This window comes from Schistocerca serialis, chromosome 1, assembly GCF_023864345.2.
Source record: "Schistocerca serialis cubense isolate TAMUIC-IGC-003099 chromosome 1, iqSchSeri2.2, whole genome shotgun sequence".
Taxonomy (NCBI): Eukaryota; Metazoa; Arthropoda; class Insecta; order Orthoptera; family Acrididae; genus Schistocerca; species Schistocerca serialis.
The window spans coordinates 486,202,625-486,228,142 of record NC_064638.1 but is presented as its reverse complement, the minus strand read 5'-3'; the positions used below and the strand labels follow the sequence as shown (position 1 = coordinate 486,228,142).

The 25,518-nt window shown below is 43.1% G+C and overlaps 1 protein-coding gene and 1 pseudogene across 4 annotated transcripts in view; one reads left to right on the top strand and one right to left on the bottom strand.

The window, feature by feature from the left end:
• LOC126473763 (G-protein coupled receptor Mth2-like) overlaps nucleotides 1-25,518 on the bottom strand; it is a 641,204-nt gene that overhangs the window by 318,902 nt on the left and 296,784 nt on the right. The gene's annotated exons all lie outside the window — the stretch shown is intronic.
• LOC126426459 (5S ribosomal RNA) lies at nucleotides 2,689-2,806 on the top strand (annotated as a pseudogene).

The window sequence follows — 25,518 nt, the reverse complement described above, 5'->3', positions numbered from 1 at the left end:
CGCATCTACACGCACTTGAGTATGTTACATAATAACTCGTCAACTAGTGGGGCCAGAGAAGAGCTCACATTGTGAACATATCTGCATTTTGATTGTTGGAACCGAAGGTAACACTCAACTACGTAACATATAAAGTTGGTAATTTTTAAATAAAAATATAAGATTAAAAATATCCACAATATACAGTCGATTGTAAGAGAAAGCCTTCTAAAAGATAAAGCTAGTAACCGTAAATTAACTAATAGTGTAGATAAGATTGAAATGCAATAGAAAAAGGGTAGATGACGCCTTTGTGTAGACTAGCAAACAAAATAAAACAACTATTAAATCAAGATACTATCAGGCAAGTGCGAGTCAGCATAAAAGGAAATTCCAACTTAGGAAAAGGCAATATTTTGAGCGGGAATTCCCTTTCGGGGAGGTCTGCCATCTGGTCAAGTCTGTTTATTTGACAGCACTTCGGCGATTTGCGTGGCAATGATGTTGACATGATGATGAGGACAACGCAACACCCAGTCCCCGAGCGGAGGAAATTTCCGTGCCGGCTGGGAATCGAAGCTGGGTCCCTCCACGTAACATTCAGCCACGCTCAGCCGCGGAGGCGAACCGACGTCATAGCAGATCATAAAGCAACATGCCTAGTCTGTCTTAGCAGTAAACGTCTTTGTGGAGGACAACGTTCTCATTTATGCGATGCGTACCAAACAAAACCGTGAAGACACTTGTTTCTCTTCTTTGGGTCCTTTGTCTCCTTTACTATTCCTTCCTGCTAAGGATCGTACACTAACGACTAATATTCAAGACTCAATCGAAGGAAAGTTTTGTAAGCTACCTTCTTCGTGACTGAATTACATGTCCTTAGTAGTCCTGCGATTAATCTGAGTGAGGCATCTGCAGTTAGTTTTATGTGGTTCTTTCACTTCAAATAGCACCGGACGGCTATTGCTTGTTCTTTGACGATTGCGACTGGCTCCAATGATTTACCATGAAACATGTATGTAAACAATGGGCCTGTCACCCTATTTATGCGTAATATGCCACATGTGTCTATTTTGATAGCCAACTGGCAGTCAGCTTTCTGGCTTTGCTGCTCTCGTACATACAACGGCACCAACCGCGAATGACTTCACGAAGTTTCAAGTTTTGCTCCAGGTCTTTTATGCATGCAATGAACAGTAATGGCTCTCTGGCCATTGAGGTAGTTCTGTAGACTTATCCCCATGTCTTTGACAACGTTCCCGGGATACTGTGTGGATTTGTTTACGAATTTCAAGTGAAAACCCACAATACTTTTGTTTGTAGACATTACAGCATTCCATTCATTTGTAGGGACAAAGTAAAACAGGAAATTTAATCTGTGCTCCAACACGGCACAACTGAAACACACCTAGCCCTTATAACAACCCATTACACTTTGTTCCAAAAAAGGGCAGTTCTCTGAGGCTTGTTAGATTGGAGACTAATTAATGACATCATAATAATAGAAACAACCATACCGGACACATTACATGAGTTGCTCCAAAAATTTCATGTAGTCACCGTATTCTCTAGATTCGATTTAAAAGCAGGATTTTGACAGATCGAATTGCACTCCAACTGTCGCAAATGTACAGCCTTTCTATGCTTCGGAATTTATCAGTTTTATAAACTATTTTTCTGTCTTAATATTTTATTGAGGTACGACTAAGTTACTTCACAATTATTCGCTTTATTTAGAGATTTAGAAACTCTAACAGTCGATACCATTTTTCACCGAAGTTTACTGACAAAATCTGGTTTGTGAGGCAACAGATGTACAGGAAACAAGTAACAATAATTTTCTTAAAACTTTGTACGGTGGGTTAAATCTTTAAACGAGTTACGGCCTTAAAGACGGTCGTCATTTGCAACTAAAGCGTCTCATGGCAAGAAGCGTATGATTCATACAGCAGTGGCGCCTTGAGCTACAGTTACCACATGGTGCCAGATTCTAGTTTTCAGTATGTTATTAGCTAAAACCGCAATATTTGGTCAGGCATAACTGTTACAGTGCGGGTTCTAACAACAAAATAATTTGAAGGACTACCAGTTCAGAGTTCACAGGCAGTGATAATATGCAATCGATCCGCTGTGAACCGAGATACGCCCATATGTTACACACAGCGTCATTCGAGACGCCGCCTGCGTGCCTGACATCACGGCCCGCAGCGTGCCGTACGACCAGCGAGTGCCCACAGCTGCTCAGCCGCTTACAGTCCTCCGACCCCTGCATCGCTGCATCAACTCTGGCAAGTACATCTGACGAATGGCCAAGAATGATGTTACGTACTGTTTCTTCCGTACGCAACGGCTACGGAAGTTATTACCTTTTGAATATCTTTACAATTTCGTCCGGAAAAATTTCTTTTTCTACAGCGATCTCTCAGTTGTCTCACTTCTAAAAGAAGACTTCAGCATTTCTGTTTTGTCTTACGAAAAGGAAAAGGAGAATTAGAAGAAGACAGAGGGGGTCGATCAATATGTACTGCTTGTAATACTTCGGATTTGCTAACACTTTCTAACTCACAAGGGGACCTTCGGACTGTACTTCTCCAATTTTCTTCATAGCATTTCAAGGTCAGTGGCCGGACATCAATTTGCAACTCCCCAAACAATCCGAAAATATCGACTTTGAAGATTAGATGATTTCCGGGCGCTCTTACGTGTAAAGGCAACGGCCTTGCCGCAGTGGATACACCGGTTCCCGTGAGATCACCGAAGTTAAGCGCTGTTGGGCGTGGCCGCAACTTGGATGGGTGACCATCCGGGCCGCCATGCACTGCTGCCATTTTTCGGGGTGCACTCAGCCTCGTGATGCCAATTGAGAAGCTACACGACCGAATAGTAGCGGCTCTGGTCAAACGCATCTGAGGATGACACGGCGGTCGGATGGTACCGATGGACCACTTGTGGCCTGAAGACGGAGTGCTTAAATGTAAAACAATTGCAGCTTGTTAACAAATTCCTTGGTAGCTCATTGCGAAGCGTAATCGATTTGTACTTATAAAGTCACTGGTTTGAAACTTTCTGTAATAGAGTCTGCGACAGAAGATCCCTGACAGCTTCAGTGGGCTTTGCGCAGCGACTTGGCGCATCCCCCATAACAAGTCACGAAAGCCGAGTTGAAGACTGACAATAGCGCCTCCAGCCCTCCTACCGATCTTTCGCCTATTCTGCTATAGTATCACACTTTTTTATTCCAAATTTATTAACAAATGGAAATTTTGATGACAAAATGATCATAGAATCATCATGTTTAAATAAAATTGCCTGTTCCTTAAACGAAAACAAGTATGTACGTCAATAACACTGTTCGGTTTCTAGAAATAGAATAGGATTTGACTTTCTGTTTGATGTTTCGCATTTTTTCAGCAGATTTTAATTTATCAACTTTTTATTATGATTCCGTATTTTTTAACTAAAATTTTCATTCGCTAATAAATAAGCACTCAAGAAAGTAAAAAAAGTAAGCTACTAACAAGTTTCAAAACAGCGCTTTCATAATTAGAACCGGAATACTCCATGCACAGAGCTACCGACAAATATGTTAAAAACAAAGAGCTGGAGAAGAGAGAGAGGTTGTGGCAGTCACGCAGCGCTCTCTCTGCTGCCGCGCTGTAGCATGGGACGCAGTATTTTGTGTCGCCATTCTGCAATATTGTTCTGAAAGCGACAGAGTTGGTGTACGGTTTTGTAAGCTACACAGTTGGTGCCTGCGAGCGTGATCAGGGTATAAGGCACTCGCACGTGTCTCGAAGAAACCATTTAAGACTGATGTCCGTAATGTTTTCATATAATCTGTAACTGAACTCCATTTTGTGTACATTGATGTATTTGTTCATTTCTGTAACAAAGCTTGTTCATCCGAGTTCTTCTTGCCATTACCTTAAGCGAAATGACGTTCTTAGAATTTTAGGATGGTACGGCATCTTGACAAAGGCTTTCAGTACATTCTGAATCATTTCCGATACGTCGGAGTATAAGATCGTAAGTTTTTGTTCTGATTGTAAACATAAGAGCAGTTTTGGATGGAAAGTAGGGCGAACTATATATTGTTTGTCTGAGTATTGTAAAATAATTGATTCAATTGTTAGAAGTTCCTATATGCATTGGTCCAATCATTGTTTTTGTTGCTGTCTATTCAAATGTTCAAATGTGTGTGAAATCTTATGGGACTTAACTGCTAAGGTCATCAGTCCCTAAGCCTACACACTACTTAACCTAAATTATCCTAAGGACAAACACACGCACCCATGCCCGAGGGAGGACTCGAACATTCGCCGGGACCAGCCGCTGCTGTCTATTAAATTTTAAATTAAGTGTGCTTCACATCGGAAAATATGAATTAAAGACAGAAAGGCCGGCCTATAATTTACTGTGAGTAGATAGGTACTAATTTTAAATTCTTCGAATTACAATGGGAGACCTTTGTGCGCAAAGTGAAAAATACAATGGGCAGTTTGTGAAACAATCTCGGTATCTTCGTGCACATGGGCATTCGTTTTCCGATTTGGATTTTTATATTGAGCAAATGTCAAAGTGATCCAGGAGAGAGATAGTTTAGCTGGGTAGTGTAATTTCATATCTGACTGGCTGCTTGGGTAGGTCTTACTGACCTGATCCACGAGTCAGAGTATTTCACCCATGTAACACATAGTTTATTTCAAATTCAAATACAAATTGAACGACACGCTACTTATAGTTTACGAGTATATAAAAGCAAACTTTCCCTAGAAAGTTCGTCTCCCAAATCTCTCTTATATTTATCTCTTTCATTTTGGAATATTTCTGTACTTACGCGCATGAAATGGTGTATTAAATTACACGAAGACTGATGCAGACCGCGTCCTCTCGTTGTGAATGCCACGCAAAGTCAATATTTGTATGTATTTCAGTCACTGGTGAAAGACTATGTACCGTAAAGTGTTCGTCTGCTGTAATCACGGGTAATTTCACTTCCACCTACACTCCTGGAAATGGAAAAAAGAACACATTGACACCGGTGTGTCAGACCCACCATACTTGCTCCGGACACTGCGAGAGGGCTGTACAAGTAATGATCACACGCACGGCACAGCGGACACACCAGGAACCGCGGTGTTGGCCGTCGAATGGCGCTAGCTGCGCAGCATTTGTGCACCGCCGCAGTCAGTGTCAGCCAGTTTGCCGTGGCATACGGAGCTCCATCGCAGTCTTTAACACTGGTAGCATGCCGCGACAGCGTGGACGTGAACCGTATGTGCAGTTGACGGACTTTGAGCGAGGGCGTATAGTGGACATGCGGGAGGCCGGGTGGACGTACTGCCGAATTGCTCAACACGTGGGGCGTGAGGTCTCCACAGTACATCGATGTTGTCGCCAGTGGTCGGCGGAAGGTGCACGTGCCCGTCGACCTGGGACCGGACCGCAGCGACGCACGGATGCACGCCAAGACCGTAGGATCCTACGCAGTGCCGTAGGGGACCGCACCGCCACTTCCCAGGAAATTAGGGACACTGTTGCTCCTGGGGTATCGGCGAGGACCATTCGCAACCGTCTCCATGAAGCTGGGCTACGGTCCCGCACACCGTTAGGCCGTCTTCCGCTCACGCCCCAACATCGTGCAGCCCGCCTCCAGTGGTGTCGCGACAGGCGTGAATGGAGGGACGAATGGAGACGTGTCGTCTTCAGCGATGAGAGTCGCTTCTGCCTTGGTGCCAATGATGGTCGTATGCGTGTTTGGCGCCGTGCAGGTGAGCGCCACAATCAGGACTGCATACGACCGAGGCACACAGGGCCAACACCCGGCATCATGGTGTGGGGAGCGATCTCCTACACTGGCCGTACACCACTGGTGATCGTCGAGGGGACACTGAATATTGCACGGTACATCCAAACCGTCATCGAACCCATCGTTCTACCATTCCTAGACCGACAAGGGAACTTGCTGTTCCAACAGGACAATGCACGTCCGCATGTATCCCGTGCCACCCAACGTGCTCTAGAAGGTGTAAGTCAACTACCCTGGCCAGCAAGATCTGCGGATCTGTCCCCCATTGAGCATGTTTGGGACTGGATGAAGCGTCGTCTCACGCGGTCTGCACGTCCAGCACGAACGCTGGTCCAACTGAGGCGCCAGGTGGAAATGGCATGGCAAGCCGTTCCACAGGACTACATCCAGCATCTCTACGATCGTCTCCATGGGAGAATAGCAGCCTGCATTGCTGCGAAAGGTGGATATACACTGTACTAGTACCGACATTGTGCATGCTCTGTTGCCTGTGTCTATGTGCCTGTGGTTCTGTCAGTGTGATCATGTGATGTATCTGACCCCAGGAATGTGTCAATAAAGTTTCCCCTTCCTGGGACAATGAATTCACGGTGTTCTTATTTCAATTTCCAGGAGTGTATAACTGCTGATTTCCTTAGGTTAGTTAGGTTTAAGTAGTTCTAAGTTCTAGTCCCAATAGCGCGCAGAGCCATTTTTACAACTGCTGAGCATTAACAGTTGTATGTTATTGTGTGGTTACTTGAGTATTATCTACTATTACTCTACATCAAGCACTTTTATTTTGACAAAGTAAAACATAGCGCAGAGTTGTTCGATTTTCCTCAGTGTCGGCGCAGTGCCACCTCTCTATGGTATTTTAACCCTTGTTTTTAATAAGCTGCAAAATATTTGACTTTTCAGCTCTCGGAAACCATATGATCTTCAAAGACGATTTCATCGTATTGTGTAGAGAACTGCGTCGTACTGTTCTGGAAAAATGACATCCAGGAGCTGACTTTCGAGTCCTACAAATATGAAGAAAATCAGAGAGGGCCACTCGGAGGGGTTCCCTTGTCACCCTGAAAGGAATACAAATCGAGCCCTGAAACTTAGCCAGACCAGGCGGACTCGCGCGCTAGGTAAGGGAATGACTTAATGCGAGATCATGTGCACAATCGGACTAAAAGTATCTGGGTACCCCGTGTAATGCGGAATTGACCACTAGATGTCACTAGAGGCGGCCCCGCCAGTATTAGAGGAGGAGGCGGGAGGGGGGGGGGGGGGAGTCATTGTGTGGCCATTAGAGAAGCGATTACAGGAGAATGGGTCGGTCGAGACAACTCAGTGACTTCGAACGTGGAGCAGTCACTGGATGCCACCTGAGAAACAAATTCATCACTGACATTTCAACCCTTCTAAAGCTCGGTGCTGTAATTGAGAAGCGAAAAGGTGAAGAAACAACCACACAGTTAAACCAAGACTAGCCTGACATCTGTACTAACGGACAGGGATCGTCGAGGAGTGCAGAGGGTGGTTGTAAAAAATTGCATGAAATCAGCGAAAGGAATAACTCTTGAGTTCCAAAGCAATATGGTAGGAGCAATATGATGTAAGCCTTTGGGTTTGGTGAATGCCTGGAGAACGTTACCTGCCATTATGGGCGGTGCCAGCTGTGAAGTACGGAAGAGGTGGTGTTACAATACGTAGGATTCCGGGAGACAAGGTACTGGCGGAGGACGGGCCGTGAGTCGTGCTTATGTAGATCAGCTGGTAGAGCACATGTCCACGAAAGGCAAAGGTCCCTAGTTCGAGTCTCGATGGGGCACACAGTTTTAATCTGCCAGAAAGTTTCAGTATGGAGGTGTTTTTCGTGAGTGTGGTGTAGCCCCCTTACTGCGCTTAAGAAAACGCTAAAAGCGGAAGAGTATGAAAATATTTTACAGCACGGCGTACAGTGGAGGAACGTTCGCAGAACGATGTTTGATTTATCGACATGACAATGCACTCTGTCATGAAGCAGCATCTATCAGGCAATGGTTTGTGGACGATGTTGTTGTTGTGGTCTTCAGTCCTGAGACTGGTTTGATGCAGCTCTCCATGCTACTCTATCCTGTGCAAGCTTCTTCATCTCCCAGTACGTACTGCAGCCTACATCCTTCTGAATCTGCTTAGTGTATTCATCTCTTGGTCTCCCTCTACGATTTTTACCCTCCACTCTGCCCTCCAATACTAAATTGGTGATCCCTTGATGCCTCAGAACATGTCCTACCAAACCGATCCCTTCTTCTAGTCAAGTTGTGCCACAAACTCCTCTTCTCCCCAATTCTATTCAGTACCTCCTCATTAGTTATGTGATCTATCCATCTAATCTTCAGCATTCTTCTGCAGCACCACATTTCGAAAGCTTCTATTCTCTTCTTGTCCAAACTATTTATCGTCCATGTTTCACTTCCATACATAGCTACACTCCATACAAATACTTTCAGAAACGACTTCCTGACACTTAAATCTATATTTGATGTTAACAAATTTCTCTTCTTCAGAAACGCTTTCCTTGCCATTGCCAGTCTGCATTTTGTATCCTCTCTACTTCGACCATCATCAGTTATTTTGCTCCCCAAATAGCAAAACTCCTTGACTACTTTAAGTGTCTCATTTCCCAATCTAATTCCCTCAGCATCACCCGACTTCATTCGACTACATTCCATTATCCTCGTTTTGCTTTTGTTGATGTTCATCTTATATCCTCCTTTCAAGACACTGTCCATTCCGTTCAACTGCTCTTCCAGGTCTTTTGCTGTCTCTGACAATTACAATGTCATCGGCGAACCTTAAAGGTTTTATTTCTTCTCCATGGATTTTAATACCTACTCCGAATTTTTCTTTTGTTTCTTTTACTGCTTGCTCAATGTACAGATTGAACAACATCGGGGAGAGGCTACAACCCTGTCTCACTCCCTTCTCAACCACTGCTTCCCTTTCATGTCCCTCGACTCTTATAACTGCCATCTGGTTTCTGTACAAATTGTAAATAGCCTTTCGCTCCCTGTATTTTACACCCGCCACCTTCAGAATTTGAAAGAGAGTATTACAGTCAACATTGTCAAAAGCTTTCTCTAAGTCTACAAATGCTAGAAACGTAGGTTTGCCTTTTCTTAATCTAGCTTCTAAAATAAGACGTGGGGTCAGTATTGCCTCACGTGTTCCCATATTTCTACGGAATCCAAACTGATCTTCCCCGAGGTCGGCTTCTACCAGTTTTTCCATTCGTCTGTAAATAATTCGCGTTAGTATTTTGCAGCCGTGACTTATTAAACTGATAGTTCGGTAATTTTCACATCTGTCAATGCCTGCTTTCTTTGGGATTGGAATTATTATATTCTTCTTGAAGTCTGAGGGTATTTCGCCTGTCTCATACATTTTGCTCACCAGATGGTAGAGTTTTGTCAGGACTGGCTCTCCTAAGGCTGTCAGTAGTTCTAATGGAATGTGGTTACTCCCGGGGCCTTGTTTCGACTTAGGTCTTTCAGTGCTCTATCAAACTCTTCACGCAGTATGATATCTCCCATTTCATCTTCATCTACATCCTCTTCCATTTCTATAACATTGCCCTCAAGTACATCGCCCTTGTACAGACCCTCTATATACTCCTTCCACCTTTCTGCTTTCCCTTCTTTGCTTAGAACTGGCTTTCCATCTGAGCTCTTGATATTCATACAAGAGGTTCTCTTTTCTCCAAAGGTCTCTTTAATTTTCCTGTAGGCAGTATCTATCTTACACCTCGTGAGATAAGCCTCTACATCCTCACATTTGTCCTCTAGCCATGCCTGCTTAGCCATTTTGCACTTCCTGTCGATCTCATTTTTGAGACGTTTGTGGACGATAACATTCCTGAAATGCACTGGCCTGCCGAGAGTCTCGACCCGAAGCCAATGGAACACCTTTGGGATGAATTAGAACGCCAACTTCGCTCTCGGTCCCAGCATCCTACATCACAATTTTATCTGGTTTCAGCTTCTCGAAGAAGAATGGGCTGCCATTCTTCCACGGACTGAAAGTGTTCTCAGCAAAGTTAAAGCTGTCATGAAGCTGAACGATGAACACATCACACATTAATGTCCATTAAGAAGTGTCTGGATACATTTCATCAGATAATGGCTTGGGTAACCTGTTTGGTAGCGTTTATCCCGCAGAAGGGTTACTCTGTTTTTCGCACTTTTTGCAAATTTATTTTATTTTCATTTTGTGGCTGGGCACTCTCCTTCTTAACGGAAGAGAGGGAAGTAGTGTGAGCCATCTATCTATGAATCGTGTAAACTTTATTCTGTGTGTAATAGTATTTTAACTGTTCGTTTCTCCTATTTTGCTGACGCACAAATTGGAGACAGCCCAAAATTTACCTAAAAACTGCACTCGCGTTGGCAGGTGTAACAAGACAGCTGTCCTCAGTCAGACACGTGAATTCGATTCTGGTCCAGCTCAGTTTCGTCTCGGACGATATCTCGCTGCACGTTAAGCTGCAGCTAAAAAGTATTCCGTGTACTAAACTCATCTAATTAGCAAATTGTTTTGCCGGGAAAGATTGTCAAAGCTCTAATCATCCTGGATTTCTACGCTGTTATAGTACTTGTCGAAACAATGATTACGCGCAAGAACACAATTTACGTTTTTTCTTTCCCAAGTATGCTACATCACAGTAGTGGCACGTCGGTGGCGGCCTGGTTACTTCTTCTCAGGCTTCAATTTCTGTTTCGTGTGGTTGTTTTTACATTTCACTCAAAAGTCTACACAATGCCATTTTTTTAGTGGCCCTGCTCTGAGCCATGTTAAATGGATCGCTAGTTATTTTTCGAAGTGTCATTTTATTTTAGGTGATTTTCGTTGCACTAGTTCACAGTTATATTGGATACAGATTTCAAAATATGGTTTTGCAGCGTAAATTAATCTGTTTGGTCAAGTAAGAGACTTGAAGTCATAACGACGTGCAAGCTGTTCCACCTGACGTTTCGAAAATAAAGTGACAGGTCTAGAAATGTTAAAATGACGGTATTAACCTATACAACTAGCATAACTGTGACTACGGAAAAAGAGGTCAGAAAACTAAGAATACTGCACGTTAAAATGGGGTTTGTTACTCTGTTGCCAACGTCTGAATCTTTCACTGAACGCCTGGCACATAGTCCGGAACTAGTGGCACTAGTATGGGAATAGCTTGGTGTGTACGAAGTTGCCATTATGTCATCCAACATGTGGGAAAGAACAAATGCGCTGAGATATCACGAGTTACGCATCCTGTGTTTGAGTCACTCAGATAAGTGCAAAGATCACAGTCACGCGCTGCGCTGAACTATACTACTAAGCGAGGGCGACATGACAGCTGTCTAGTTCAGTATTTTTAATCAGTGCATACCACAATACGTAAGTTGAGAATCACATTCCTATGTCTTTATAGACCTTTTTTTCAGTTCTCATGGTACTTACATCACAAGTCTTCATGGAGTGTCAGAATTTGGAATACTTCAGGCCGATCTTAAATCTCAGCAGTTGTGAAACAAGAATTTATGTTCCGCCGCTGCACACTTCTATTTGTGCTGAGTGGCGGACATAAGTTGGTGAAGATATTATGTATTATAGGAGTCACTTTTTAAATTGGACAAAAGTCACGATGTCAGTTCTATTCGGAGCACTAATTCTCTTTTGAAATCTTACGAAATCTTGTAGGAAAGTTAGATGACATGTTGGTTTGGTAATAATGCGCAGGGTGTGCGCTCAGACTTCAGGGCAAAGACTACCTACTAACGGTAGAAAAGACGTTGTATTTTCGGAAACCCGATTTAAGTGGTCGTGAAAGTTTCAACTGTGTATGAATTACCTAAGACGAAGTGTTATCATAACATACAATAGAGCGTGGTCTGAAAACCTTGTAGTGGTGTTGCAAGGTATGTTGTGCTGAGAAAGAATTGTTAAGAAAACATTCGATAAGTTGCGTCCTATCCAAGTCAACTACCATTGAAGTTGGCCAATCAGGCCGTTGCGCGCGCAGATTCAAGCGGCTCGCAGATACAATTAGCGTTAGGTGTTCTCAAAAGCGTAGATGGCAGCACACGAGATTGCTCAGCCTTTGGCTCGGATTCGATCCTTACTACTGTTCTGTGTCCAATATTTGTATCGCTCTCTTGTTTGGTTTCGGGAAACCGAACGATGAAAACGTTTGGCAACACCATCTCGGATGGACCGCTGAATTTTCTCACCCAACTGCCGGACTGGCTAACTTCGATCCTAATTAACTCGGAAACGGCACAACTTTCCGAATTTTTTCCTTAACAATTCTTTCTCATCACAACATACCCAGCAACACCCTTACAAGCTTTTCAGATTGTTTCTGACCACCGTGTATATCATCAGAGGCAGCATCAAGAATCAAACAATTTTTTTGGTTTGTCCCAATCTCAAAAGTCTTAATTTAACCAAATTTTCTTCGATCGTCAGACTATCTTTTTCAAAATATTTGCGTATTATTCAAGAATACCTTGTATTCTAGCTGTATTCTCAAAGCATTTTCCCTCCATTTGTTTCTACATTTTACAAGTTCCTCATTCAGATTAAATATCATTATTTGTCTTACGATATCTCCATTTTTATCCCCAAGTAGTCATTTGAGTAGTCATTTGTAGGGCTATCTAATCACTCTCTCAAGGACTCTATTTCTCTGGTGTTTTGTTCTGTTGATGTCCAACATAAAAACAACTGAAAAGTTGTTGACAATGCCGTTACTGTGTAGAATTTAAGTAATCTTTTCCGTCTGCAGCGTCTAAAGTTTAGGAGTACGTATACTTATACTTTGGGTTCTTACTGCTGATATCATTGGATATGCATGTAATTTTACACACACACACAATTATATATTATAGTCAAATTTAAACTGTTCTTTGTGCATGTTTTGTAAGCATGTACAATGCCCGTTGAACATTGGCCTCCTATCCAGCTAAGGTAGGATGTTACAATCGTCAAAGAGCTATGTACTTATCCAGAAAATTGCTTTATCGTGTAGTACGTTCCTTCATATAAGAATGTCTGTGTCAAGATAAATGTTAGAGTCGACGATACTGGTCATTTTTGTTTTAGTATTCAATTCTGGTTCGAGAGACAACCGAATCCACATGACAAAGTTAAGAATAACCAGAAAATAAAATTGTTCCTTAATTTTTCTATTGATTTATTGTAGTGCTAGATTACTTAATTTTGTCAGTTATTGACTGGGAGAAATCGTCATTATTCGATAAAAACCATTTTTAAAAGAATGCTAGAAAACTCATTTGTGTAGCTATGCTGAAGCCTTTTGATACTATCAAAAAAATGGAGTTCGTAATCATGAGACGTGCCATTGGCGGTTAGCGTGTTTGTTGGAAGTATTATCAAAGATACAAAAATCATTTTGTTTTGGTCCGCGAAGAGAAGGAATATTGCTAATTTGATAACTGACTGTGAAGTCATCAGTTTCAAATATGTTGACCCTACGGCTCACACACTTGCGAAATGTAGATTACGCGATAGCTACACTCCAGGCAAGGTACTAAGAGCTGGGGAAGATCCGTCATTGTTTAATGAAAATGTTATAACATGTCTGATGACGTATAGAGAGCTGTGCTGTTCCAGGAAAGTGTAGATTTACATTTCCACAGTTAACAGGTCAAAAGAAGCTACTCATCGCCTATTGAAAACGTAGGTACCAGATCGACGATGATGAAATTAAGAGCAAAAAATGAATATTCAATTTCCCGTGACTTTCTTGATGAAAGTGTATACTACTGTTTCTCTTATTGGACGTCTCTTTGACTGGAATATTGTATGTACAGAGAAATTTATTTGATCTAGCCAAAATCAAGAGACATGATAGGACAACTTCTGGACTACACATGGAGTTTGGACTCCCCATAGCCACTTCATAAAGTTTTATTAGTTTACGGAGTCCACACGCTGCACATAACGAAGCTCCACTGGGTGTAGAGCCTATATCTTGACTGAAAGGGAACATCCGAGAGAGTTATACTCTGCTACATAATAAACAATGGGCGTGACTGGGATTACATCTGTCCAGATATGTGACTAGTGAGAGCTTACTGGCAAACAAATCTGTGTGTTGTCACCAATGAACGGAAGTCTTCGGAAGCCAACCGGCGAAGCGAGATAACATTTTCACTGTTCTCTACATGACTTGGAAAGTAGAAAATACCTGTAGGTTTCTGGAAGTATCGACGTAGTCACAGGCAGCGATGTGGTACTGTTTTATAGGTGCGAAAAGAATGCGACTTATATGTGATCAACAGTTTATGTGCGCGCAGCCAGTGCACCTGCGAATGTGTAGGTGGGAAGTTGCATCAGTTCTTAGGAAGAAGAGCACCTATGAATCAAGGTTACTAATAAGTTGCCTTTATACGTTTTTGGGAGGAACAAAGAAGTGTCTTTGACCTCTCTCTAAAACCACATTGAGAATTGTCTTTAGGAAGGACGTAAACATTAAATAAATTTATTTTTTAAATCTAGTTGGGATCTGTATATAATTGAAAGCTTTCAATGAAATCGAGAGCTAAAAATGACGACCTGTCTAACACTTGAGATTTAAATTAACCTTAATGTGACAGCCGCTTTAATTGTAATTTGCAAATTTCTTATTTATCTTCTAGTAATTATAAAAGCTCCGTTAATTAAAAGTTAGTCAGCAGTTAGATAGTACGGAAAATTACAGTTTCTCTTAGGACCCGTACATTCTACTTCTGACAGAGCAGGAAGCTTTCTAGAACTCGTTAGACGCTGCTGATACAATTTTTTAAAAACAATAACAGTTGCTTCCGATTTCAATACTATTATCGTATCGTTGTTCTGCCCGCGCTCTATTTTGCCTCATGGATCTCGTGAACATAGTTGTAACGTGAACTGTTACCCACACGACAGTTTTTCAAGATTATGAGGCCACGTGTGCAGTGTAGTGGTTTGCGTGGCATTTCGATGCACCCACGGATACCTTTATCAGAGTCTAGTAGCCGCTGTTACAATTATAAAGAGTGTTGCACTATCTTTACCGATAACTATTTCCGATTTTTAGCGGCTTTTCTTTTATTGTATTCTGTTAAACATGGTTTTGAAGTCTGTCGCTTTTCTTTAATTGTATTCTGTTAAACATGGATTTTGAAGTCTATCAGGTAACGTTTTCGTAACAGAAGAGCAAGTTTCCGCACTTGTTGATGAGGAACTGATATGTTTGTACTAGCAAAAAACGTAAAAGGTCTCGGCAAAATCTTTAATGAGCCTCCAAATTGCGAAGAACTAATTGTTACGGCATGCAAGTAATGTCTCTCTCGCTTACATGCAATCCAAAAATTTAGAAAAATATTTTCACTTCAAATTGGCTTGGTTCAAATGGCTCTGAGCACTGTGGGACTTTACATCTGAGGTCATCAGTCCCCTAGAACTTAGAACTACTTAAACCTAACTAACCTAAGGACATCACACACATCCATGCCCGAGGCAGGATTCGAACCTGCGACCGTAGCGGTCGCGCGGTTCCAGACTGTAGCGCCTAGAACCGCTCAAACACGCAAGGAAGACATGGCAAGTGGTCAGAGGAATCGGAGGAATCAGCGCTATCTACCGTGACAACGATGTATTTCCGGACTCATGTTCATCCATCTACCGTGGTCACACCGGCCGGCTCACTTCAAATTAATTAAGTGTTAAGTCATGCAGAATCCTTACTACAGTGATACGGTTCGACACGGTACAAAGAGTGAAAACTCCAAACGACTGGAGTGAGCTATGGATTGCTTGCGTAAGATATCTGTGTAACATTCGCTTGTTTGATGCTTTCTATACCCACGCCGGATACCACAGGACAGGCTGCGAGGTTTTCACACGTTCTGTTTTCTTCTTTTGTTTTCGAGTTGCTGGTGTTCTCCGTGCCCCTTCCCATATATCGAATACGTGTAATCATTCACTAACTTCGTACCAGATCGGATACGTCTAGCGTCTTGACTGTATCTTTGCGTGACACCAAATGCTTCTCGTTCTTTCTCCATTTATGCTTTGCGACTATGGAACAAATTACCCCATACTCTGCGTCTTACAGTTGCATCCGTTTCCATCAGCATAGTTTGCTTCTCGGCATATCACAGCTATTTTCCATTTGTCCAACAGTGACTCAGTTTACTATTTGACAAAAGATACTATCTGTGTGTTTTTCATCCGTATCTACTTCAGTTTCCCTCCTCCCATCTGATCCGCTAATCTTACCCTTCAGTTTCTCGCCCTTCCTCTGACCCGTACAATGAATCACCCTCCTGTAACATTACCTTTTCTTTTATAGAGATAACCGATACCATGTATACTACCGATTCCTGCGTGGCTTAAAATTATCTCAGCTGTTTCATTAAAAGAATTCATATGATCTTGTATACGATGTATTATATTTCAGACTAAAATGTATAAAAAAAGAAATTAATGTGTTGCAATCGATATATACTAATAGTTAAAATTACTCTTCTTTTAAAAATATTTGATATTACGAAATTTCTGGCATACGTAAAATCGATATTATTAATTGCACGATCTAACGCTCATTATTAAATTTATTTGTATATAGCTTTATAAAATAATGATATAATTTCGTGAAGAAAGTTTGTAAACTCTTTTTCTTTGTGAACTCTTTGGAAATCGGAGGTACGGCAGAATGTAAGTAGTGGTGGGCATGCCTCTGGTGGAAGTAGACGTTTTCTAAGTTTGTCACCAACTACGTAATCATTGGTTTTTTTAATGTGGAAAATGTAAAAACGGTGTGATGTTGATAGATGTGACAAAGAATAAAATTCAAGAATAATACAGGCAAATCTTCTTTAGTTATGTAGGCATCAAGAATCTACAAAATCGAAATTTCAGCTGGAAGAATCTACCTCTAGTCAAGACTTTGAGCCATCCACAACAGCAACGAGATAATGAAGATAAGTCAAAAGTCATTCTTTTGTGTATCTTACGTCTCTCGAAACTTTCAAAATTTGTCCAAAGACAGAGAATCTTTATAGTGATGTGTGGGACGGTAAAATTACACCAGTCAAGTTCTTCTCCACATTTGATTCCTTTACTGTTGGCATAATTTTGTTAGATGCTATCACTTCTATTCTGTCCACCCCCGGTAACTGAAAGGTCAGCGGGACGGATTGTCAATCCTCTGGGCCCGGGTTCGATTCCCGGCTGGGTCGGGGAATTTTCTCCGCCCAGGGACTGGGTGTTGTGCTGTCATCATCATCATCCTGTCACCCTCATCCACTGCAGGTCGCCGAAGTGGCGTCAAATTGAAAGACCAGTACCCGGCGAACGGTCTGCCCGACGGGGAGCCCTAGCCACACGATTAAATAAATAAATAAATACTTCTATTCTAAAACAACGTAAAAAGGAAACTGCCTGGCTGAATGTTAATAAGACTGGCATTTCTTTAATTCCATATATTCATTACGATACAAGGTGTCACGCCTAAAGAACCGCCAGGCACATGTTTTCTGGTTTCCGAAAAAAAACCTTGCAATTTCCTTCTCGAAATGTGTAGCTGCAGTCATCCCAAACAAATACTACTTATCACGTCTTTGATACGACGCCCAGTACCGACGGAAACTGTCGGTTTGTTTCCCGTTACAAACAGAATGACTTTTAAAGCGGAACTTTGCGCCCATTCCATAGAGCGACCCGAAATTAGTGCGATATTCCTTTTAGCGATACGCGCTATTGACAGGGACAGTGAAACACCAAGAATACTACTCCGGCAGCGACTCGAGTGCCGCCCTGGCTCACACAGACTGCTACGGTCGAGCAGCAGTGCTACCCTGACCTTGTTAATAAATCGTATCTTTGAAACGAATACCGCACTTATTTTGGCTGCTATGTTGGGTGACACTTAAAATTCCGCTTTAAAAGTAATTTCGTGTGTTGTGGGAAACAAACCGACGATTTCCGTTGATACTGGGCATCGCATGAAAAACGTGACGAGCGGAAATTGTTTCGGATGTCCCCAGCTGCACACTGCAAAAACTAAATTGCAAATATCTGCCGAATTTTAGAGAGAAAATGAACCTGAGACGCTGGGAGGGACACCCGGTATACAGGGTGAACGTTAATAAAAATGACAAACTGCAGGAACAGTGTGCTGACTGGAAATGGAGGAAAACAGATCCCATGAACGTGTGTTGTAAATGCATCGTTGCCACGGTAGATGGCCCTGACGAATGACAGTTCCTCTGACCACATGCTGTGCGTTACTTGTGTGTTGCAGGCTGCGTGATTGACACAGCGTACTGTAAGCAGCTGAATGGTGCAGTATTCATGTCGGGAACAAGCCGAGATGGTGTTTGTATACGGCGAAACGATCGAGTGGCAGCACGGCTATACCAAAAAAGGTTCCCTCACAGACACCAACCGCATCACATAACATTTCAAGCCCTTTGTGGGCGTTTGAGTTGCCATGGGTCCTTTCCGACGGACGAACGTACAGGGAGGCGAAGGATTGTTCGTACACCAGATTTGGAGGACCGGATTCTACAGGATATTGAGGCGAACCCTATTACAAGCTCTACGCAAGTGACCGGCCAACATGGCATAAGTCAAAGTACGATTACGTGTATCCTGCATGACAGCCGCTACTATCACTATTACTTGCAACACGCAAGGCTCTGAGCACCATGGGACTTAACTTCTGAGGTCATCAGTTCCCTAGAACTTAGAACTACTTAAACCTAACTAACCTAAGGACATCACACACATCCATGCCCGAGGCAGGATTCGAACCTGCGATCGTAGCGGCCGCGCGGCTCCAGACTATAGCGCCTAGAACCGCTCAAACACGCAAGGAAGACATGGCAAGATGTATTTCCGGACTCATGTTCATCCATCTACCGTGGCAGTGACGAATTTCCGGACACATATTCATAGGAGCTCTTTCCCTCCATTTCTGGTCAGGAATCCGTCCCTGCAGTTTGTCGGTTTTACCAATGTTCATCCTATATGTATAGGGTGTTCCAAAAAATACCCACAAGCTTAAGGGACAGGTCCCTTACATACTAAAAAAAACTGTCTTATAAACATGGGCTCCAGAATGCATACCTTAAGAACTATGCGCACTTGTTCGTCTTCGATACCAACGAATAGATCCCTTTTGCTACAAGGACTTTGCTTTCCATATTTTCGGAGGAGGCAGCATAGACCAAATCAAGAAAAAAATGTTCAGTAAACATGGGGTCTAAAATGCATACTTTAAGAGTTGTGAGCACTTGTTCATCTTAGCTAGTGTGAAAAACATCTTTTCTGCCGAACAAATGCTCATAGCTCTTACGGTACATGGTTTACAGCCTATGTTTACTAGACTTTTTTCTCGTTTTTGCTGTAAGAAACCTGTCCCTATAGCTTGTCCGTGTTTTTTGGGACACACCATTCTTATTTTATTTTATTAATGTTCTTGTTAGTTACTTATAAATTTGAATGTTTCGTGGATCGTAATTACGACCACTGCGTAGGATGTAAACCGAGCCAGTTGTACAATTTCTTAAATTATGATTTTCTTTCTCTCTCTCTCTCTCTCTCTCTATCTCTCCCCCTCCCTCCCTCCCTCACCCCTCCGCACCAACACACACGCAAACTTGTGCGCAGTAGGAGTTGTGCCGGCCGAGGTCGCCGAGCGGTTCTAGGCGCTACAGTCTGGAGCCACGCGACCGCTGCGATCGCATGTTCGAATCCTGCCTCGGGCATGGATGTGTGTGATGTCCTTAGGCTAGTTAGGTTTAAGTAGTTCTAAGTTCTAGGGGACTGATGACATCTGAAGTTAAGTCCCATAGTGCTCAGAGCCATTTGAACCAGTAGGCGTTGTCAAGCAGATACGATTCAGTTTGTATACGAAGGCAATTTTATTATCAATTAAATTCTTTATATCTTTTGGTAGTGTGTTAATGATTTTTGTGACTTAATACCTCATTCATTTCTGTGCTGCACTAAGACTGAGAGGTGGATAATGTAAATCATTTCTCCTCGAAGTGTAGTATTTATGATCGTTACTTTTATTTTCAAACTGTGATTGACTGTTGCCATCAGAGTTCGTATGGGAGGAAGTGTACCATCAATGTTATTAGCATACGCAACTGTTTAAAGAGCTATTTACAAGAGCGTCCAGAGTGGGCATTGCATGTTATCATTAGTGTACGATTCTGTGGAACATATGTTTTTTTTCTTCGATGACGAGTTATCTAGCAGTATGTTGCGATAAGCAATTAATGAATAAAATGAAGTCAAGTTTTTGACATTGTATGCTGTACATATTGTAATCGCGACTCAAAAATGGTTCAAATGGCTCTGAGCACTATGGGACTCAACTTCTGAGGTCATTCGTCCCCTAGAACTTAGAACTAGTTAAACCTAATTAACCTAAGGACATCACACACATCCATGCCCGAGGCAGGATTCGAACCTGCGACCGTAGCGGTCTCGCGGTTCCAAACTGCAGCGCTTAGAACCGCACGGCCACTTCGGCCGGCAATCGCGACTCACTACGGATGGTTCAAATGGCTCTAAGCACTCTGGGACTTAACATCTGAGGTCATCAGTCCCCTAGACTTAGAACTACTTAAACCTAACTAACCTAAGGACAACATGGATGTATATCCATGTCCGAGGCAGGATTCGAACCTGCGACCGTAACAACAACGCGTTTCCGGACTGAAGCACCTAGAACAGCTCGTCCATAGCGGCCGGCCACTACGGATGTTTTGTGAGATGTGAGAGGAGGTCTGAAGGCCGTAATCTTGTCTGATGAAGTAAATGCACAAATAAATGACCAAGCTGCCCGTGAAACTGGATTCTTAGGGCTGTATCGGCACCACCCCATGCGGCAAAATACTGCTGCGAAAGAAGTCAAATACTTAAGTTTCCTTTCTAACAATCGAACCCTTCCATAAGTGCGAGCAGTGAAGGAGAAGGTAGGCTGGGTCCTGCAGGACACTAATCTGGACGCCCCTGTACAGCCTCGGATGTCTGCTCCGGAGGTTGAGGACCACTCGGCAGAGGCGGGGAGCGCGCGGTTGACAGGCGGCGCAGGGATAAGCGAGGCGCCGCGCGGGAGCAGCTCAGCTCGGCTCAGCCCTCGGGCATGCTGAGTGTGCGGCGGCTGCGACGCGCTGAATCAGTCGGCGGCGCGTAACGCGATGCGGCCGCGGAGTCGCCGTTTTTTCTGGCTGTTGTGTGGCTGCCGGCACCGCCAGCGCCTCTCCGGCTTTTTGCCACGGCCGCTCTGCCGCCTGTGGCCTGACACAAAGCCGCTCCGCGCACTTCCGTACAAGGCGTCGCCAGGCCCCAGCTCAGAGAAGCACTTCAACACACTCACTATCCACTCTAATTCTCGAGAAAATACACTACTGGCCATTAAAATTGCTACACCAAGAAGAAATACTGAAGATAAACTGGTATTCATTGGACAAATATATTATACTAGAACTGACATGTGATTATATTTTCATGCAATTTGGGTGCTTAGATCAAGAGAGATCAGTACCCAGAACGACCACCTCTGGCCGCAATAACGGCCTTGATACGCCTGGGTATTGAGTCAAACAGAGCTTGGATGGCGTGTACAGGTACAGCTGCCCATGCAGCTTCAACACTATACCACAGTTCATCAAGAGTAGTGACTGGCGTATTGTGACGAGCCAGTTGCTCGGCCACCATTGACCAGACGTTTTCAGTTGGTGAGAGATCTGGAGAATGTGCGGCCCAGGGCAGCAGTCGAACATTTTCTGTATCCAGAAAGGCCCGTACAGGACATGCGGTCGTGCATTATCCTGCTGAAATGTAGGGTTTCACTGGATCGAATGAAGGATAGAGCTACGGGTCGTAACACATCTGAAATGTAACGTCCACTGTTCAAAGTGCCGTCAATGCGAACAGGAGGTGACCGAGACGTGTAACCAATGGCACCCCATACCATCACGCCGAGTGATACCCCAGTATGGCGATGACGAATACACGCTTCCAATGTGCGTTTACCGCGATGTCGCCAAACACGGATGCGATCATCACGATGCTGTAAACAGAACCTGGATTCATCCGAAAAAATGACGCTTTGCCATTCGTGCACTCAGGTTCGTCGTTGAGTACACCATCGCAGGCGCTCCTGTCTGTGATGCAGCGTCAAAGGTAACCGCAGCCATGGTGTCCGAGCTGATAGTCCATGCTGCTGCAAACGTCGTCGGACTGTTCGTGCAAATGGTTGTTGTCTTGCAAACGTCCCCATCTGTTGACTCAGGGATCGAGATGTGGCTGCACGATCCGTTACATCCATGCGGATAAGATGCCTGTCATCTCGACTGCTAGTGATACGAGGCCGTTGGGATCCAGCACGGCGTTCCGTATTACCCTCCTGAACCCACCGATTCCATGTTCTGCTAACAGTCATTGGATCTCGACCAACGCGAGCAGCAATGTCGCGATACGATAAACCGCAATCGCGATAGACTGTAATGCGACCTTTATCGAAGTCGGAAACGCGATGGTACGCATTTCTCCTCCTTACACGAAGCACCACAAAACGTTTCCCCAGGCAACGCCGGTCAACTGCTCTTTGTGTATGAGAAAACGGTTGGAAACTTTCCTCATGTCAGCACGTCGTAGGTGCCAACCTTGTGTGAATGCTCTGAAAAGCTAATCATTTGCATACCACAGCATCTTCTTCCTATCGGTTAAATTTCGCGTCTGTAGCACGTCATCTTCGTGGTGTAGCAATTTTAATGGCCAGTAGTATAGTTGCAAATAGTCTCTATCCACTCTACATCAATTCTAGCGAAAATAGTTGCAAATAGTCACCAATCACATTCATTGAGCCGTGCGGAGTGACCGCGCGGTCAAAGGCGTCATGTGACTGATTGCGCGGCCACTCCCGCCGGAGGTACGAGTCCTCACTGTGTGCGTTGTTCTTAGCGTAATTTAGTTTCTGTAGTGTGTAAGTCTAGGGACCGATGACCACAGCGATTTGGTCCCTTAGGAATTCACACACACTTCCATTGATCGTCCTACTGTCCGATTAAGTATTGCATCGCTATCACCAAGCCTATTTATTTAAATCAATGGTTGTCAAACTTTTTTGCTCATCAGCCAAATAGTTACGTTGTAGGACGGCATCTTGGGCCTCATAAGCATGTATCCATCACTATATGCAACATTTCATTACGACTGTTCTTTGATTCGTATTGCTGCTACTCTCAGTGACCCCAAAGCTGTCACACCGAACATGTGATGTTGTGCTTCTGTGTGAACGGACGATTACTTCATAACAACAGTAACTGTGTCTTACGCGATATGAGACACGATCGCAAAAGCTTGATAAATGTTTTGAATGTAATTTTTCTTCTACTCACTGCATTGTATTACAACAGCCTTAACTTAATTTCATATTCCTTCCTAAACATATGAACCGCCTTTGAAGATGATGTCTGTGTAATGCGCCTTCACGAATCCATGTCAAAATTTATATCATGGCAGCTGCTTGGCACGTTCGCCCACATCCGTTGTTTGTCGGTACAGGAAGAGAAACAACATTCTCCCTCACAAACCATCTAACCCCGCAGAATCTGTGCAATTGATCCCTTTTCTCTGAAGTAACCACCCAACTTTACTCAGTTCACTGCCGAATGAACTAACGTCAATTAAAATTAAGCACGTTTTCAAATATTAGTGTCTCTGTAAATGTTTTTGTTTGATATTGAGCATGAAAACCGCACTCGTAAGAAGTTATTAATGTTAGTTGACGTTTTTGGATTCGGTTGTTAGTTGCTAGATGCATATCATAACAACATATGGCCGAGAACCACGGGCCGCACCAATACTCAATTTGGCCGTATGCGTCCCGCAGGCCGCAGTTTGACGGCCACTGGTTTAAATGAATAAGGCATAGGCGAGTTGTGCACACGACGTTTTCGGGGAAACTGTGACACTGTCTGGCAGCAGAAGGGGGAAAAAAAGCTGTTTTAGTAAAAGGCTCAAAATTCTGCGTATGGTTTGATTGCATACTGATTAATGTTCGCTTATGCAATCAAAGCTCCCAATAGCCTGTTCCCTATTTTGAAATCTCATTGTCTTTTATTCGTGGCAACCTGCAACCATGTGACACAGGTACCGAAGGATGACTGCAATACTGAAGTTACTATCGCAGAATTAATTGAACCATTATTTGATGAGTGGTTGGGTGCCCGCCATTTGACAAAAGTCCGAATATTTTCGATGGATAAAAACAAAGCAATGCCAATCTTTTTTTTTTTGTTTTAACTAGTGTTCGTGAAATGAACTTCTTCTTTCAATGTCGGATATTTTGAAAACGAATTGTTCAAAACATCATTAGTCATTTTGGAGATTATATTGCTTTTCTAACAAAGTAACACACACATACACTTACCTGTCCATCTACACTCACCCACCCACCCACACACCCACCCACACACCCACCCACCCACACACACACACACACACACACACACACACACACACACACATACACCACACACGCAAAATGGCGAGAACGAAAACCAGTGTTATACTTGTTTTTCCCCAATTAAATTTACGTATTCGTTCCACTCCAATATCATTTCTTAACGTTACACTTACAGGTATATATCGTATTGAATCGATCTCATTTGACTGAAAGCTTATCACCAATGATTTAACCGAATAATGACGGGTTTTTTCATCGTGTTTATATTAATTACCTTGCATCTATAATTTGTAAAGGGAACTGCCATTTCATAAGCATTTCAGACATCTTCCTCAGCGAAATAACTCTTCTGTAGGTATCTAACAATACTGTCAGACGTTAATATGTAGGCTGCTCATTACGTCAGACATTTCCCCTGCATCTGTCAGAACATTAGCAGTATTCACACACTTGACACTACCAACATGTAGTAGTGCTGTATCTCGAGGCGCATTTCGAAAGTAAGCGACTCTTGGCCAGACAGAATCTCAAGATAAGACAATTAGCTCGCGCATGCGCATTAGTTTGAGGTGAGGTGCTGTGCATGGAACTTCAGTATTGTCGTTTGTGTTTTGTTACTTTCTTCTGGGTGACAGCTGCAATTGACAACTGCGAAGTCTTATCACCGATGGTAATTTTCGATGCAGGTGGACAGTGGTGTTAAAATTATTTCGTCTAAACTATAAATCACATAGACGTACAATTACTGGAAGAAAAGTGTGATGATAAGGACAGGAATTTGACACTGTTAATCCATGCAGTTGCTCGCCATGTTTTTGGGGAATCTGGAAAAATTATTACCCCGCTTATCGCAATATAAAGTAAGAGCTGTAATGTGCAGTCTTTACGGAGATAAGAAACTGATGTTCAGAAGATTGCATTTATGACGTAAGTGCCACTACGACTGATATAATTTCAATTGTTTGTGTTTTAGTCCTGACAAGTGGCCAGTGACTGCCAGCTCTTCCTGTGATACAAAAAGTGTGCTGTTGAAACGATATGAGGAGTATTGCTTCTAACCACGAGTAAATGTTCTAAAGTTCATTTTATTGACTGCATTTATTTCTACTTATACTCTACAAGCTGACATACAGTGTGTGAAGAGACTGTATACTGTACATGTGTCGCTTCCAGTCTATTTTCTATTTTGTAATGGAGCTGGGGATGAACGGCCGCGGAAATTTCCATAATTTTACGATCGTAATCACGA